Below are 17419 nucleotides of genomic sequence, written 5' to 3' on the forward strand. Positions count from 1 at the left end.
ATTAATACTAAATCTTGCTTTCGTGTGGCCACACAGGCCGTTTCAGTGAAGTTGTCCACACAGGCCATTTCAGTGAAGTTGTCAACATTGTGGTGCTGGACTAAACTGGTGCCTTCATGGAAATTTTGTGTTGTTGTTTCTGTTGTTTTTCTGATGCTTATGGCAAAGCTTCCTAAAAATCTAAATTCAAGTACAAATTTGGTAGCCTGTCATTTGGCTGATGCAAGGAAATTTTGTGGAACCTCAGTAGAGCTCCTGAGACTCCACAGGGTTTCTCCCTTTCCTCTGGGGAAAGGTGTTAAATATATTTGTTCTATTTGGCTTACCTAGTGAAGTAAAACTAAAAAGAAAACATTGTCATTTGGGAAAAATAATAAAACTTTGGCATGTACAGAAATGTTCACTGGTTTTCTAAAATGTGTATAAAAACCTCTCAGTACCTAATATGTATGTAAATTGTCAGTGGTGATTGTCACCTTGTAATATTGTATACTTCGATTGTTTATTGTTTATTGATTGTTATTACAAAAATTGTTTCTAAAAAAAAAAATAGAAAAAAAAAAAAGACCTCAACGGATTCCTATTAATAAAACTGTTAAGAGTACAAATTTCCTACACAGGACTGAATATACCTGATATTTTCTAAGTGTTTTTTTGACATAATACTGGTAATTTTTTTGCATTTTGTTCTGAATCCACAAAGTTTTCTTGTTTTGGTGACCAGGATCTGCAGCAAGGTTGCAATTTTCTTTCCAGCAAACTAACTTGTGTTCACATTTTCTCTCCCCTTGATACCAACACAGCATAAAAATAGTGGTAGTAATCTTTTACTACTTATCTCAGAGTCTGTTTTTACATAACTTCCATAGGGATTTTGTCTGCTTAAACAAACAAATTTGGACATGAGTTTAATTGTGTGGCTTTGAGTGGAGTTCTTCCAAAAAGTTAAAACAGAGCTGAACCAAGAAGAGGAAAACCTGTTTGCTTTGTTTGTAGGGTTACAAAAACCTCCAAAGAAGGTGAGGAAGCTTGCCTCCATTGGCAGGACTGGATAACCCAGCCAACGAAAAGTCCCTGGTACCCTCAAGGAGAGAAAAGCCCAGGTGGAGTCTGATGAGACCAACTTTGTTCCTGAAGCCTACATGAACCAAATGCCAACAGTTTGCTCTGATCGTATATGGAGTGTTCCAACAAAGCCAGCTAAAATTGCTGTTTAGTTATTCTGCCCTGTGATTGTATGCAAAAATAGGTAATATGGTTTAAAAGTAAATTTAGTTTACAAACTTTTGCTATGCTGTTAAAATTTGGGATCAAGGTTGGGAAAATTTGTGTTTTACATAAATTAAACCATTTCAAAATTTCTTTTTCTGAAATTTTGACATATTTGCTGTCTTGTTTTGGCTAATGCCTCCAAATTTTTTTTTTGCTTGGACTGATGAACTGTTTTTCCAAAAATGAAGGACTTTTGCTTTTCACAATGGACAATACCTGGAGGGACTGATTTTCTTTCACACTGGAACCCGGTAAAATTTTCATCTGAGACTGCATTCCAACATACATATATTCAATCTTCATCACCATGGAAATGATGGTCAAAAACAAAAAAGGGGGAGATGCTGCAGGAGGTCTTGTTGCCCCAGCCAGATAGGATACTGACAAGCAGCTAAGAGAAAGGGCCTCACACCGTGGGGCTGAAAATCTGACATCCCTTTGCTTTTTGTTCATGGACATAGAAAAAAATTTATCAAAAAGTATATTAGGCAATAAATTATATTATCAGCATACTGTAAGTAAATAGCACAAAAAATTGTTTGTTTAGAAATTAGTTGTTGGGCTGTTTGGCTCACTTGACAATCGGAGACAAGTTATTGAACATGCCTGACAAGCATTACAATACAATAATCATAGTAGGTCCTTCTATTTTGTTTTCTCTTGAAGTTTTTTGGGAAAGTTTTTAATATGAAGCTATTTGAGTTAAGGAGTTTCTAGGTAGAAAAAGTTCTAATAGCTGAACTGCAGCTGGTCTCCGGCTGAAGGTCATGTAAATAGAATAGTCCTTTGATGCTTAGGCTTTAGCTGATAGGGATGCACTGGCGGTTATTCACTGTTTTTATTTTTTTTTTATTTTTTATTTTTTTTTATATAGAGGCATGCTTTATTTATTTATTTTATTTATTTTGTTTGTTTGTTTTGTTTATACATGCACTGGGTACAGTCAGAAGCGCGGGAGGGTGAGAGAATTCACCAGAGCCAGAGCGGGGAGCAGAGCAGGCAGAAGGACCGAAGTACACTGCTGAGGGGAGCAGCGGGCGGCAGGAGAGGTCTGCGCGCCTTGTGGGACCCTCCTCCGGAGGCCGGGGAGCAGCCGGGGATCGAACCGGCACCGCAGAGGTTGCGGGCAGCTTCGCAACCGAGCGCTCAACCGCTGCGCCACCGGGGAGGCCCATGTTTTTAATAATTGTCTAAATGAAAAAATAAGTAGATTTAATGTTAGGTTTGGTTTATTATCTGTTAACCTTGAGAGCTGCCGTCTAGCTGAGACCTGTAGGGGCCAGTAGTCTATGGGAAACATAATATACTAATTGTTTATGCTTTACACTTAATAATGTATTTTCTTATTATTATTACTAATAATAAATAAATAAAGACCTGCTGAGTCTCTCGGCAGAAGATACTAGCACCTCACCAAGTGTCAGTGTCTCCTCATTCTACCTCATCCCCTTCCCCTCAGCCCTTAAGTTTCAGCCCTTTCGTTTTCGCCTAGGCCGTCTCTTCCTTTCAGGAACCCCTGGCAAGACGTTTTGCCGGAGGCTGGTCCCCGGCACTGAGCACCATTTTTACATATGTTACGATAAGCCTGTTGGAAAAGAGAGTATTTATGTATCTGCTTCACTCAGAGAATTGACTTTATACCAAAATATTTGCATAAGTATAATGAATTGCTAAAATATCTTCATGAACTTCCTTATCTTCCTCACCGTAGTTGAGATTTAGGTTTAAGGAAAAATGGAGATTATGCTGAACACATCATACTTCCGAAGACACCTAAGGGGTTATGTACTCATTGAGCAATACTTTCAGATTGCATAGTCCTCATACTCATCCATGGTGGTCAGTCAAGTTAGTCAATGTCACCATCATCATCAAATAATGGGAGAGATCTTCCAGTTTTGGGTTCTGTTTACAGTAAAACACGTTACTTTCCACATACCCTTCCAGATAAGGAACTGAAATGAAGGATACCAGAAAAGAGAAGATGAAAAAAACTTTTCTAAAAACAAAACAAAAACAAAGGGGCTGGAGTGGGAGTAACAGTTAATTAGAATTTATATTCTTCCTTTAGATGAGAGTGAAAGAAGCACAATGATGGGGGCAGCATTGAGTAAGGGGGAAATGAAGTGTTTAGTTACCTTCAGTGATGACCAATTGTGTATTTCAGTTTTCAAATAACACTGAATGCTTTATATGCCTGTGTAACTTGAAAATTTAATGTTTCAATTAAAATTTCCTTTTTGGTTTGAACACTAATCTGCCAATATTCCTTAGCTTGAAATAATTATGTATATAGCATTGTTAGCTGGCTCTGGAGTCAGATGAATCTAAACCTAATCCCTGCTTTGTTCACTTAGCTGTCATGTGATTCTTTTTAAAAGTTGTGGGGCTCTTTTAAGGCCTAGTTTCTCTTCTGTGACATTGTAATAATTATGCATGATTAAATGAAATAATCTATGAAAAGCATTTCATTCAAGATTCCTGACACTTAATAAGCACTCACTGAATATTATCCATTATTGTTAAACTTTATATATTATTTTATTAATACAAAGATCACTATAAACTTTTGCCAGTTATAGCCTATGTTTTTATTGGCTTCGTTTGTAAAACTTTAAATATAGTTTTCTAATGTTCAGCTGGGAAATAAAGTCTCTGAGCCTGCCTGAAAAAGACTAGAGAAGAAACATTATATCAAAAATGAAACTATAAGCTCTTGGAATACTTTATCTCCAAATGGATTAAAACTTTAGATATAAGACTTACAACAATAAAATACATAAAAGAAAACATTGGTGATACGTGACATAATTTCAACAATAAAGATATTTTTGTTAATTCAAACCCTATGGCATGGGAATTCAAAACAAAGATAAACCATTGGAGTACCTCAAGTTAAAAAGCTTCTATACAGTGAAAGAAAATACAGGACAATTAAACAGACACACTACTGATGGGAATAAAACATTCACACAATATATAACTGATAAGGAATTAATATCCAAGATCTATAAAAAATTCATACAATTTAACAATAAAAAAAACAAATACCAGTTAGTAATGGGTGGCAGATATGAACAAACAGTTCATGAAGGAGGATATACAGGTCAAAAGACAAAAATTTTTCATCATCACTTCTAATAAGAGAGACGCAGATAAAAAGTGCAAGGAGATACCATCTTACACCTGTGAGAATGGCACATATTAAAAGAGACCCCCAACAACAAATGTTTGTGACAATGAAGGTAAAAAGAAACCCTATTATACTGTCGGTGGGAATATGAACTGGTACAACCATTATGGGAAACAATCTGAATTTACGTTATAAAAACTAAAAATGGAAATACCATGTGATTCAGCAATCCCACTCTTGGGCATACATCCACAGAATATGAAACCATCAACAAAAATCCCCACATGTTCCACAATATTCATAGCAGCATTAAGTGTCCATTGAGGAATGATTGGATCAAGAAGATGTGGCATATACACACCATGAAGTAATAAATACCCATAAAAAAGGATGAAATGCAGCCATTTTCAACAAAATGGAGGGAATTTGAGAGGATTGCATGTGGTAAATTAAGTCAGAAGGATAAAAACAAATACTATACATTTACATAGGAGACAATTCAGTAATATTAAACAACCTGAGGGCTCCGAGGTTAAAAGAGGATAAGGAAAGGGACAAGGAGATATAAGGGATGATGGGCTGGAAAAATAAATTAAAAAGGAAAAATCAACATGTTTGCCAAGTTAGATTATTAGTAAATATGTGGCAAATAGTATTTAATATTGTATTGAATGGGTAATTATATTGTAAAAGTAGGAGTCTATTATTAATAATTATGCTGATGATTCTTGTACCAATCATGAAAATACTATTGAACATAGAACTGTTCTGAAAATAAATGCTAGAAATATTGCTGGTTGAACTCTGAGATGATCAAATAAGCTAAAACTTTTCTTATAAAGATAGGAACGTACACTATTGGTATTTCTATAAATATAAATGATGCAGAGACAATAAATAGATTATAAATGCTGTAGCTGAGTAGGGTGACTCGACATTCTAAGAAAAACAATTATAAAAAAATAAGCAAAAGTGCAAAAAAAGCAAATTAATTTTTATATATAGTTACTTTACTTTCAAAGAGTTACCTACCTACAGTGAATAAAAGAAAATGTCACTCTTTGAAACATGAGATATAAAGAATTAAATGTTAAGAACTATTTATAGTATATGGTGCATTCACTCAGAGATATAGGAACCATCACAATTCCACACACCCATTCATGCTCCAGAGCTATTGTTCTTATATGTCATAGTTGTATTTTTAAAGAGATTATGCTGGAATTAACCAACTATTACACAAATTTGAAATTTAAGATTACAGTGAATTGGTAGTTTATCTTCCATGTAGATACTCCCTTAGAACTTTCTTTTTTCTTTTTTTTTTTTTTATTTAGGTAACATTGGTTTACAACACTGAATTTGATTCAAAGGTATAGCATCGTGCCTATTTATTTATTTATTTATAAAGATTTATTTATTTATGCATACAAGAACTGGGTGTAGGGGGTAAAAGGATTCACCAGAGACAGAGTGGGAAACAGAACAGGCAGATTAACTGAAATACACTTTTGAGGGGAGCAGTGGGAGGGTCAGGAGAGGTCTGCTGTACCATGTGGTTTAGCATCCTGACTGGGCATGGAACTCTGTGCTGCAGTGGCTGTGGATAGCTTCATAGGTTGCGTCTTGACCACTTGCACCACCAGGGAGGCCCAGCATTGTACCTATTTAGATATATGTTACCATATCACAGCTAATACCAACTCGTCTATAGCCCATCATAGTTCATTAAGACTCCCCATTCTTTGCTTTCCACCACCCTGCTCTCCTCTTCTAGCCTCAGTTCTAAAGTCAGATTTCTGCCCTATGATTTTATGTGAAAATAGGTAATATGGTTTAAAAGTAGATTTAGTTTGCAAACTTTTGCTATGCTGTTGAAACAATTTGGGATCAAGGTTGAGAAAACTTGTTTTTTTTTTTTTACATAAGTTCAACAAATTTTAAGATATTTTTTCCTGTGATTTTGATATATTTGCTGTCTTGTTTTAGCTAATGCCTCCAGATGTTTTTTTTTTTTTTTTTTTTCTTTTGCCTTGGATAATGGACTATTTTCCAGTAATGGAGAACTGTCATACTGGACATTCATGGACAATGCTAATTGTTGCAATGGTAATTGTTGCTACTCTTACATACATTGTAAACCTAAAAAAAGACTGTGTCCTAAGACTACACCCTGGGATCTGTGCCACCATAGATATGGTGGAATAAAAATTAAAAGGGGGGATTGTAACAGGATGGAACCCAGGAAAAGGGGAGGTTCCGGGTTTCCTGCCCCACCCAAAAGGAGGGTGGAGCTGAGCAGGGAGAGAAGAAGCTATAGAAGAGACTGAGGAAGGAAGGAAGCAGGATGGAGAGCCAAAAGGAGACCTGGAGGAGGCACATGGAGCCGAGAGACATGTGAGGAAACTGCGCTTGCCTTTTGGTCGTGCACTGGTTGACACAGATGTGGGTGAGAGACCCGTGGGGAGGTGACAATGGTGGTTTTTGTCTTGGTTTTGATTTTGCTCTTTTCCCTCCAGACTTGTCTGGTTGTTTCTGATCCTTTTCTGTGGGTCCCCAGTGGAAGATGCTTTGGACTTGTGGCAGGCTTTGGGGCCTTGCTCTGGGCCAATCCCATTTGAATGGAGTTTCACCTACAGGGGGACGGGTAACTTTGGGTGCTTGATTTAGAAACTATATTCTTTGCCTTTCCTGTATTGTTTCCTAATTGTATTAAAGTTCCTTCCTATTAAAAAAAAATAAAGTCAGATTTCTAGAGATTGTTATTGGCTTGTTTTCTTTCCAACCTTTGTTTTGTTTCTCTATATTCCACATATGAGTTAAATCATCAGTATCTTTCTCCTTCTGGCTTATTCCACTTAGCATAATCCCCTCCAGTTTTATCCTTGTTGCAAATGATAAGAATTTATCTTCATAGATAAATATATATACTGAGTAGTATGTATACATACATACATACATCGTATTTTTGTTTTTTTCCTGCATACATACTTTATTCATTTTTGCATACAAGAACTAGAGTTCAGGCCAGAGGCACTGAGAGTATTCACCAGAGACAGGGTGGGGAGCAGAACAGGTGGATCTACTGACATACACTGCTGAAGGGAGCAGTAGGCAAGACAAGAGAGGTCTATTGCGCCATGTGCCATGTGGGTTAGCTCCCTAGCTAGGGATCAGAACTCATGCCACAGTGGCTGGCGATAGCTTGATGGTGCTGAGACTTTAACCCCTGCAGCACCAGGGAGGCCCTACACCATATCTTCTTAATCCATCACCTGTCCTGGGGCACTTACATTGTTTTCATAACTTGGCTATTGTAAATTGGGCTGCAATGAACATAGGAGTGCATTCTTCACATAAATACTTAAGAGTGGAGTTGCAGGATCACATGGCAGGCCTATTTTTAATATTTTGAGAAATCTCCATACTGTTTTCTGTAAGGACTGGACTAGTCTACATTCATACCAATAGCTATTCCACACCCTTGCCAATATTTGTTTTTTATAGTCTTTTTGACCACAAAGGCTCACAGGTATCAGGTGTTATATTTGTGGTTTTGATTTGCAGTTCCCAGATGATAAGTCATGATGAGTAGTTTTTCATGTGATTGTTGGCCATCTGTGTGTCCATTTTGGAGAGGTGCCTATTTAGTTCTTCAGTCCATTTATGTCTGGGTTTTTGTTTTCTTTTTGTTGAGTCTGAGTTCTTTGTATTATGGATCTTTATTATTAGCACCTTGCCAGCAAGGTGCTTATTTCACTGAGCATCGTGATGTGCAAAAATGTTCTCCCATTCAGTAGGGTGTCTTTTTGTTTTAGTGATGTTTTCTTTCACTGTGCAGAAGCTTTTTAGTTTGATGTAATAAATAAATAAACCTATTTGTTTATTTTTGCTTTGTTTTCCTTGCTATTGGGGTTGAGTCCTCAAAGATATCCATGAAACCAATGTCATGGAATGTTTTCTCCTGTGTATTTTATGGTTTTAAATCTTACATTCAAGTCTTTAATCCATTTTGAATTAATTTTTGTATATAGTGTGATATAAATGATCTAGTTTCATTCTTTTATATGTGGTTGTCCCAATTTTTTCAACAGTGTGTACTCTTGGCTCATTTGTCATAGATTAACTATTCATGTAATTGTGGGTTTATTTCTGGACTCTCAATTCTGTTCAATTGGTCTGTGTGTCTACTTTTATTCCAGTACTATACTGTTTTGATCACATTGAGTTTGTATTATAATTTGAAATCTGGGCATGTGATATCACTATTTTTCCTCCTTTTGTTGCGATTGCTTTGGCTAGTCAGGGTATATTGCAGTTCCATATGAATTTCAATAATGTTTGTGTTCTATTTTAAGAGTGCCATTGAGATTTTGGTAAGGATTGCATTGAATTTGTACATTGCTTTGGGTAAGCTGGCCATTTTAACAATAATAATTCTTCTAATCCATAAACTGGAACTATTTTTTATTTTTTTACCTTCTATTTCTTTTAACAATGAATTCTAGTTTTTATTGTACAATTCCTTCACCTTTGTTAAGTTTACTCTCAGGTATTTAATTCTTTTTGATGCAAATGTAAATAGGATTTTTTATCATCATTTCTTTCTTTTCTATCTTGTTACTTGCATATGGGATGCAATTTTTTTTTTGTAAATTAGTTTTGTATTCTACCATTTTACTGTACTGATTTATTGTTTTTATTAGTTTTTTTCAATGGAGTCTTTAAGGTTTTATATGTATATTATTGTGTCATCTGTAAATAGTGAGATTTTTACTTCTTTCTCAATAGGGTTTTTTTAATCTCCTCTTCTTGACTAATTGTCCCAGACAGAGATTCCAATAGTATCCTGAATAGTAGTGGTGAAAATGGGCATCCTTGTCTTCTACCAGATCTTAGAGGAAAAGTTTTAGTTTTTACCAATGAGCATGATGTTAGTTATGGATTTATTATACATGCCTTTATTGTGTTGGGGTATGTTCTACCTATCCTCATTTTTTTTTGAGAGTTTTTAATTACAAATGGCTGTTGAATCTTTTTAAGTGCTTTCTTTGCATCTGTTGATACATGCTTTTTATTTTTCCTTTTATTAATGTGGTGAATTGCACTGATCAATTTTCAATTAGTGTAACAACAACCAGCCAGTCTGCGCCTTTTTTTTTCTTTTTCATTTTTTAAAATTTTAACATTTATCATTTTTGACATTTTTTTAGACAATATTTGCTTCCCCCATCCCTTCAGATTGAGTCCCCATAGAATCTCCTTCCCCAAGGCACCCACGCACCATCATTACAGTCCCCTGTGCTCCTCCCTCCATCCCTCTCACCCCTCTCCCTCCTCCTCCCCTGCAGGATGTCTCTCATTTATAATTGTCTGGTTTTGCTTTGTTGTGTTTTGTACTGTTTATTTTTTTTACACTGATGTCTTATTTGGTTCCCCTATATTCCTGTTATAAGTGAAACCATCCGATATTTTTCTTTTTCCTTCTGGCTTATTTCACTGAGCATAATCCCTTCTAGCTCCATCCATGTTGCTGTGAATGACATGAGTTTATATTTTTTGATTGCTGAATAATATTCCATTGTGAGTAATTATTCCATTATTCCATGGAATAATATTCCATTCCACATCTTCTTGATCCAGTCATCTATTTTGGGGCATTTGGGTTGTTTCCAGGTTTTACCTATTGTAAATAGTGCTGCAATAAACAGGTGTACAGGTGCTCTTTTGAATCACTGTTTTTGTGTCCTTTGGATAGATCCGGAGGAGTGGAATTGCTGGATCGTATGGTAGCTCCAATTTTAGTAGACTGAGGAACCTCCAGGCAGCTTTCCATAGTGGTTGGACCAGTTTGCACTCCCACTAGCAATGTAGGAGAGTTCCTTTTTGCCACATCTTTGCCAACATTTGTTGTTGCTTGTTTTTTTGATATGTGCCATTCTTACTGGTGTAAGGTGGTATCTCAGTGTGGTTTTGATTTGCATTTCCCTGATTATAAGAGATGTTGAACATTTTTTCATATGCCTGTTGGCCATTTGCATTTCCTTTTTGGAGAAATGTCTTTTGAGTTCTTCTGCCCATTTCTTGACTGGATTGGTTTTTTTTGTTTTTGTTTAGCCATGTGAGTTCTTTGTATATCATTGTCATCAGTCCCTTATCGGTTAGATGGAGTGCAAAGATTTTTTCCCAATCAGTGGGGTGTCTCTCTGTTTTGGTTAATGTCTCTTTTGCTGTGCAGAAGCTTTTCAGTTTGATGTAATCCCAGGTGGTTATCTTTGCCTTCACTATCACTGCTTTGGGTGACGAGTCTTTAAAAATGTTTTTGAGATGTATGTCTTGTAGTGTTTTATCTATATTTTCTTCTGTATATTTTATGGTTTCAGGTCTTATGTCCAGTTCTTTTATCCATTTTGAGTTGATTTTTGTGCACAGTGAGAGGTAGTGGTCTAGTTTCATTTTTTTTGCATGTGGAGGTCCAGTTTTCCCAACACCATTTATTGAGCAAACTGTCCATGTTCCAGTGCATATTCTTTGCTCCTTTGTCAAAGATCAGTTGTTCATATAAGTGTGGCTTTATTTCTGGACTCTCTATTCAGTTCCATTGGTCTGTGTGTCTGTTTTTGTTCCAATACCAAAGTGTTTTAATTATTATGGCTTTGTAGTATAGCTTGAAGTTTGGAAGTGTGATACCTCCTTTCTCCTTTGTTTTCATCAGTAGGGCTTTAGCTATTTGTGGTTTTTTGTGTTTCCATATGAATTTCATCAGTATTTTTTCTATTTCTTTGAAGAATGTCATTGGGATTTTTATTGGAATAGCATTGAATCTGTATAGTGCTTTTGGGAGGATGGCCATTTTAATAATGTTGATTCTTCCAATCCATGAGCAAGGGATATCTTTCTATTTCTTTATGTCTTTTTCAATTTCTTTAAACAGTGGTTTATAATTTTCTTTGTATAGGTCTTTTTGCTAGGTTTATTCCGAAGTATTTGATTTTTTTGGTTTCAATTATAAAAGGGATGGTTTTTTTGATTTCTTCTTCCAATTGACTGTGTATAGGAAGGCTACTGATTTTTGTGTGTTGATTTATTATCCTGCTTCTTTACTGAATTGGTTGATTAGTTTGAGTAGTTTTTCTATGGAGTTTTTAGGGTTCTCTATGTATATTATCATATCATCTGCAAATAGTGATAATTTTACTTTTTCTTTCCCTCTCTGGATTCCTTGTATATCTTTCTCTTGTCTTATTGCCCTGGCTAGGACCTCCAGTATTATATTGAAGAGCAGTGGTGAGAGAGGACATCCTTGTCTTGTTCCTGATCTTAAAGGAAAGGCCTTGAGCTTTTTACCATTGAGAATAATGTTGGCAGTGGGTTTGTTGTATATGGCTTTTATCATGTGAAGGTATGTTCCTGAGAATTTCAAGGGCTTTCATTATACATGGATGTTGGACTTTGTCGAATACTTTCTCAGCAACTATTAATATGACCATATGGTTTTTGTTTTTCTTTTTGTTGATGTGGTAGATTATACTTATTGATTTTCATATGTTGAACCATCCTTGTGCCCCTGGGATGAATCCCACTTGATTGTGGTGTACTATCCCTTTGATGCATTGTTGGATTCTGTTGGCAAGGATTTTGTTGAGGATTTTTGCATCTGTTCATTAGGGAGATTGGCCTGTAATTTTTCTTTTTTTGTGCTGTCTTTGTTTGGTTTTGGTATTAGTGTAATGTTGGCTTCATAGAATGTATTTGGTAGTATTCCTTCTTTTTCAATTTTTTGAAAGAGTTTGTGTAGGATAGGCACTAATTCACGTTTGGTAGAATTCATTTGTGAAGCCGTCTGGGCCTGGGCTTTTGTTTTTGGGGATTACTGCCTCAATTTTGCTGCTTGTAATTGGTCTGTTTAGTTGTTCTATTTCTTCTTTGACCAGTTTTGGATGATTATATCATTTTAGGAATTTGTCCATCTCTTCTAGGTTGTTGAATTTGTTTCCATATAAGTGTTCATAGTAATCTCTGATTATTCTTTTGATTTCTATTGAGTCTATTGTGATTTCTCCTCTTTCATTTATAATCCTGTTTATATGTGTTTTCTCCTGTTTTTTTTCTTTGTGAGCCTGGCTAGAGGTTTGTCTATTTTGTTTATTTTTTCAAAGAACCAGCTTTTGGTTTCATTGATCTTTTGGATTTTTTTTTTTAAACTACTGGCTTTAGGGTTTTTTGTTGTTCTTTTTCTAACTCTGAGATGTGAGGTTAGGTTGTTTCTTTGAGTTCTTTCTTGTTTTTTGATGTGAGCTTCTATTGCTATATATTTTCCTCTTATTACTGCTTTTGCTGCATCCCATACATTCTGGAAAGTGGTGTCTTCTTTGTCATTCAACTCAAAGTATTTTTTAATTTCTTCTTTGATCCCCTCATTAGTCCAGTGGTCTTCCAGTAGTATGGATTTCAATATCCATGAAGTGGGAGGGTTCCTTGTTTTCTTTTAATGATTTATTTCTAGCTTGATGCCTTTATGATTGGAGAAGATAGTTGGAATGATTTTGATCTTCATGTATCTGTTAATGTTTGTCTTGTGGCCCAGTATGTGATTGATTCTGGAGAATGATCCATGCACACTTGAGAAAAATGTACACTCAGATTTTTTGGGGTGTAGTGTCCTATAAATGTCTGTTAAGTCCATGAGTTCTATGTCTTTATTTAGGGCTCTAGTGTCTTTGTTTATTTTTTGTCTTGTTGATCTGTCCATTGGTGAGAGTGGGGTGTTGAAGTCTCCCACTATATATGTATTTTCTTTAGTGTCTGTTTTCAGAGCTGATAATAATTGTCTAATATATTTTGGTGCCCCTTCATGTGGTGAGTATATGTTGATGAGTATTATATCTTCCTGATGTATTGTCTCCTTGATCATAATGTAGTGTCTGTCTATGTCTCTTTTTACCTTTTTTAATTTGAAGTCTATTTCATCTGATATAAGTATGGCTGTTCCTGCCTTTTTTTGGGATCCATTTGCTTGTAGGATTGTTTTCCAACCTTTTACTTTCAGTCTATGTTTATCTTTTGTGATTAAATGTGTTTCCTGGAGACAGCAGAAGGTTGGATTTTGTTTTTAAATCCAACCTGCTACTCTGTGTCTTTTTATTGATGAGTTTAATCCATTTACATTTAGAGTTAATATTGACATGTTGGCATTTGTGTTTGCCATTTTGTTTGTCTTTTTTGTGATTTTATTCCTTGCTTTATTCTGTTCTTCTTGATCATTCCTCTGTTGGTTTTGGCTTTAGGACTTCTTGTAGAATTTTTTGGAATGGGGGTTTAGTTGTAATGAATTTCTGGAGTTTCTGTTTGTCTGAGAAGGTTCATATTTTTTCTTCATAGAGGAAGGAGAGCTTTGCAGGGTAAAGTATTCTTGGTTGGCATTTGCTGTCTTGAAGTTTGCTGAATATGTTACTCCATTGTCTTCTTGCCCGTAATGTTTCTTCGGAGAAGTCTGAAGTTAACCTGACTGGTTTTCCCTCATAAGTTATCTGTTTCCTCCCTCTTGCCAGTTTCATTATTTTTTCCTTGTCTTGGCCTCTTGCAAGCTTTACTATTAGGTGTCTTGCTGTGGTTTTCTTTTCATTGTGGTAATTGGGAGTTCTTCTCACTTCTTGTATGTCTATATTCATCTCCTTTTTCATGCTTGGGAAGTTTTCTTCAATTATATCTTTGAATAATTTTTCAGTTCCTTTATCTCTCTTCTCACCTCTGGAATGCCTATAACGCTTACATTTCCTCTCTTCATGGAGTCTGATAATTGTCTTAGAGTATTCTCATACTGCTTCATTTGCACTTCTTTCTCCTTTTCTCTTTTGGCTCTTTTTATTTCTGTATCTTCGATAGTACTGATCCATTCTTCCATTTCATCGATTCTGTTTTCATTGCTTTTCCCAGAGCTGTTTGTCTCCTCTAGTAATCTTTTAATCTCCTGTGTTTCTTTTCTTTCCTTTCTTAAGGTCTCAATTTCATTCTTCAGTTCAGTGATTGTCTCAAATCATTTTTTCCTTTTCATTTTCTTTCTGCTTTTTAATCATGATGATTATCAGTTCTCTATCTGATAGATCGAGAAGTTCGTCCATGTCATTGAGCTTTGGTGACTGTCTTTCTTTTCGTGGTGTGTCCTCCTGCGGGCTTGCTTGGTTATTTATATTTTTTATTCTCCCTGTTGTTTGCTTTCTAATTAGTTCTATGCATTGGGACATTGTGCCACTGTTGTTGGCGGGCATCTCTTTGGAGTGCTGCCTTAGGGGTGTGGGAAACTGTTTACCAGACTGAGACCAGCACTGGTAGGCAAAAACTCCACCAGGGGGGTGTTGATGCTGTGTTGCTGGGCACTGTCGCTTACAGTTCTTTCCCTGTGTATTTACTCAGTTCCAAGAGGGAATCAGCTAGTTGGTGATTTTGTTCTGATCATGAGGTTGCACCAGAGACCTGTACTTGCTGACCTATGCTTTTTCCCAGTGGTTCTCTGAGTAATGGGTGTGGGAGTGGAGGAGAACACCTCAACACAGGGGCTCTTATTCAAGCTGGGTGCTGTGTCTGCCCTGTGTTCACCGGGTGCTGTGCCTGCAGCTGTATGGATTTCACGCCCTGAATTCTGCACTCTAGGTCTCAGTTCCAAGGCTATCAGATCCAAAATGCTGGCTGTCACCCTGTGCAGTGCCCGCTGCTATGGCGTGTCCCACACCCCTGATCCTGCGCCTGCCTCTCAGTCCCAGGATGGGATCTTGCTCCATGCCATATTTCCCTCCTTACCTCCATTTGCGTGGCCAATCCTCTCTCAGAGCCTGAGGGTGTTTTTGGGATCCCTGATTTCCAACTATCAGGATTTGGTGATTTTTTTCCTGGTCCGCTGGGTGGCGCCAGAGATCTGTATTTGTGTCCTTCCAGAACTGGTTTTTTTTTTTTTTTTGAGGTTTCTTTCTTTTTTTCTCTTTTTTTTTTTAATAATAAATTTTATTTTTATATTCCCCATACAATTGCAGCCCGCCCATTCTGACCCCAATCCCTCCCCTCCCGCCCCCGCCCCCCAAAAAGTGTCTCTGGTTCATAGTTTTTTGTTGATTTTGATTTTCACTTTCTTATAGTTATTCATTTTCCTGGTCCCTTATTTAAGTCTTCTAGATTCCTGCTATGAGTGAGACCATCCGGTATTTTTCTTTTTCTTTTTGGCTTATTTTGCTGAGCATGATCCCTTCCAGCGCCATCCATGTTGCTGCAAATTGCATGTGTTTATCTTTTTTGGATGCTGAGTAATATTCCATGGTATATATGTACCACATCTTCTTGATCCAGTCATCTATTTTTGGGCATTTGGGTTGTTTCCAAAGCTTAGCTATTGTAAACAGTGCTGCTATAAACATAGGGGTTCAGGTATTCTTTGGAATTGATGTTTCTGTGTCCTTTGGGTAAATACCTAGGAGTGGAATTGCTGGATCATATGGAAGCTCTATGTTTAGTAGGCCCAGAAATCTCCACACAGCTCTCCATAGTGGTTGGACCAGTTTGCACTCCCACCAACAGTGCAGGAGAGTTCCTTTTTCTCCACACCCTCGCCAACATTTGTTGTTGCTAGTTTTTTTAATATGTGCCATTCTCACTGGTGTAAGATGGTATCTCATGGTAGTTTTGATTTGCATTTCCCTGATGACAAGTGATGTTGAACATTTTTTCATATGCCTGTTGGCCATTTGCATTTCCTCTTCAGAGAAGTTTCTTTTTAGCTCTTCTGCCCATTTTTTGACTGGGTTATTTTCTTTGTTGTTGTTGAGTCTCATCAGCTCTTTGCAGATTTTTGTGATCAGTCCTTTATCATTAGTGTTGTGTGCAAAAATGTTCTCCCAGTTGGTGGGGTTTCTCTTTGTTTTTGTTATTGTCTCTTTTGCTGTGCAGAAGCTCTTTAATTTGATGTAGTCCCAGCTGTTTATCTTTGCCTTCACTATCACTGCTTTGGGTGATGTGTCTGTAAAGATGTCTTTGATATGCAAATCACGTAGTGTTTCGCCTATATTTCCTTCTATATATTTTATGGTTTCAGGTCTTATGTCTAGTTCTTTAATCCATTTTGAGTTGATTTTTGTGTATGGTGTGAGGTAGTGGTCAAGTTTCATTCTTTTGCATGTAGCAACCCAGTTTTCCCAGCACCATTTATTGAACAAACTTTCTTTGCTCCAATGCACAGTCTTTGCTCCTTTGTCAAAGATTAGTTGATCCCCTGCTCATGGATTGGAAGAATAAACATTATTAAAATGGCCATCCTACCAAAAGCAATATACAGATTCAATGCTATTCCAATCAAAGTTTCAATGTCATTCTTCAAAGAAATAGAACAATTATTGATGAAATTCATATGGAATCACAAAAAACCCCGAATAGCCAAAGCTCTCCTGAAAAAAAAAAGAAGGGAATGGAGGCATCACACTCCCAGACTTCAAACTATACTACAAAGCCATTTTCATCAAAACTGCATGGTATTGGAACAAGAACAGACATACAGACCAATGGAATCGAATAGAAAATCCAGAAATAAATCCAGAACTGTTTTTTTCCAGTGGGTCCGGGGGAACAGAGTGGGAGTGGTGTTCAGTGCCTCAACAGCGTGGGGCTGCTCTGTCTGCCCTGTGCCCCACCATCGTGGGGATCCCACACCCCAAATTTCATGCCCCGGGTCTCAGTTCCAAAGCCCCCAGATCCAGGACATGGGCTGTAGCCCAGTTCAGTGTCTGTAGAAATGGCGCCTTTTGCACCCTGCTCCCAAGTCCAGACACCTGGTTTCTGATTACTCAGTGAGGGACATTCACCTCAATGATAGCTCCAGCACTTCTCCCTTCAAGCCTAGGTCTCAGGTGCAGGGACTTGGGCAGCTGCGGGGACCTGGGCAGCTGCAGGGATCTGGGCAGCCGCAAACTGCAAGCCACCATCTGGGTATGATTTTCAAGCGCACCGCTTTTCCGCACAAGCTTACCAGCTGGC

The sequence above is a fragment of the Talpa europaea genome (assembly GCF_964194135.1).
Source record: "Talpa europaea genome assembly, chromosome: 9".
NCBI lineage: Eukaryota > Metazoa > Chordata > Mammalia > Eulipotyphla > Talpidae > Talpa > Talpa europaea.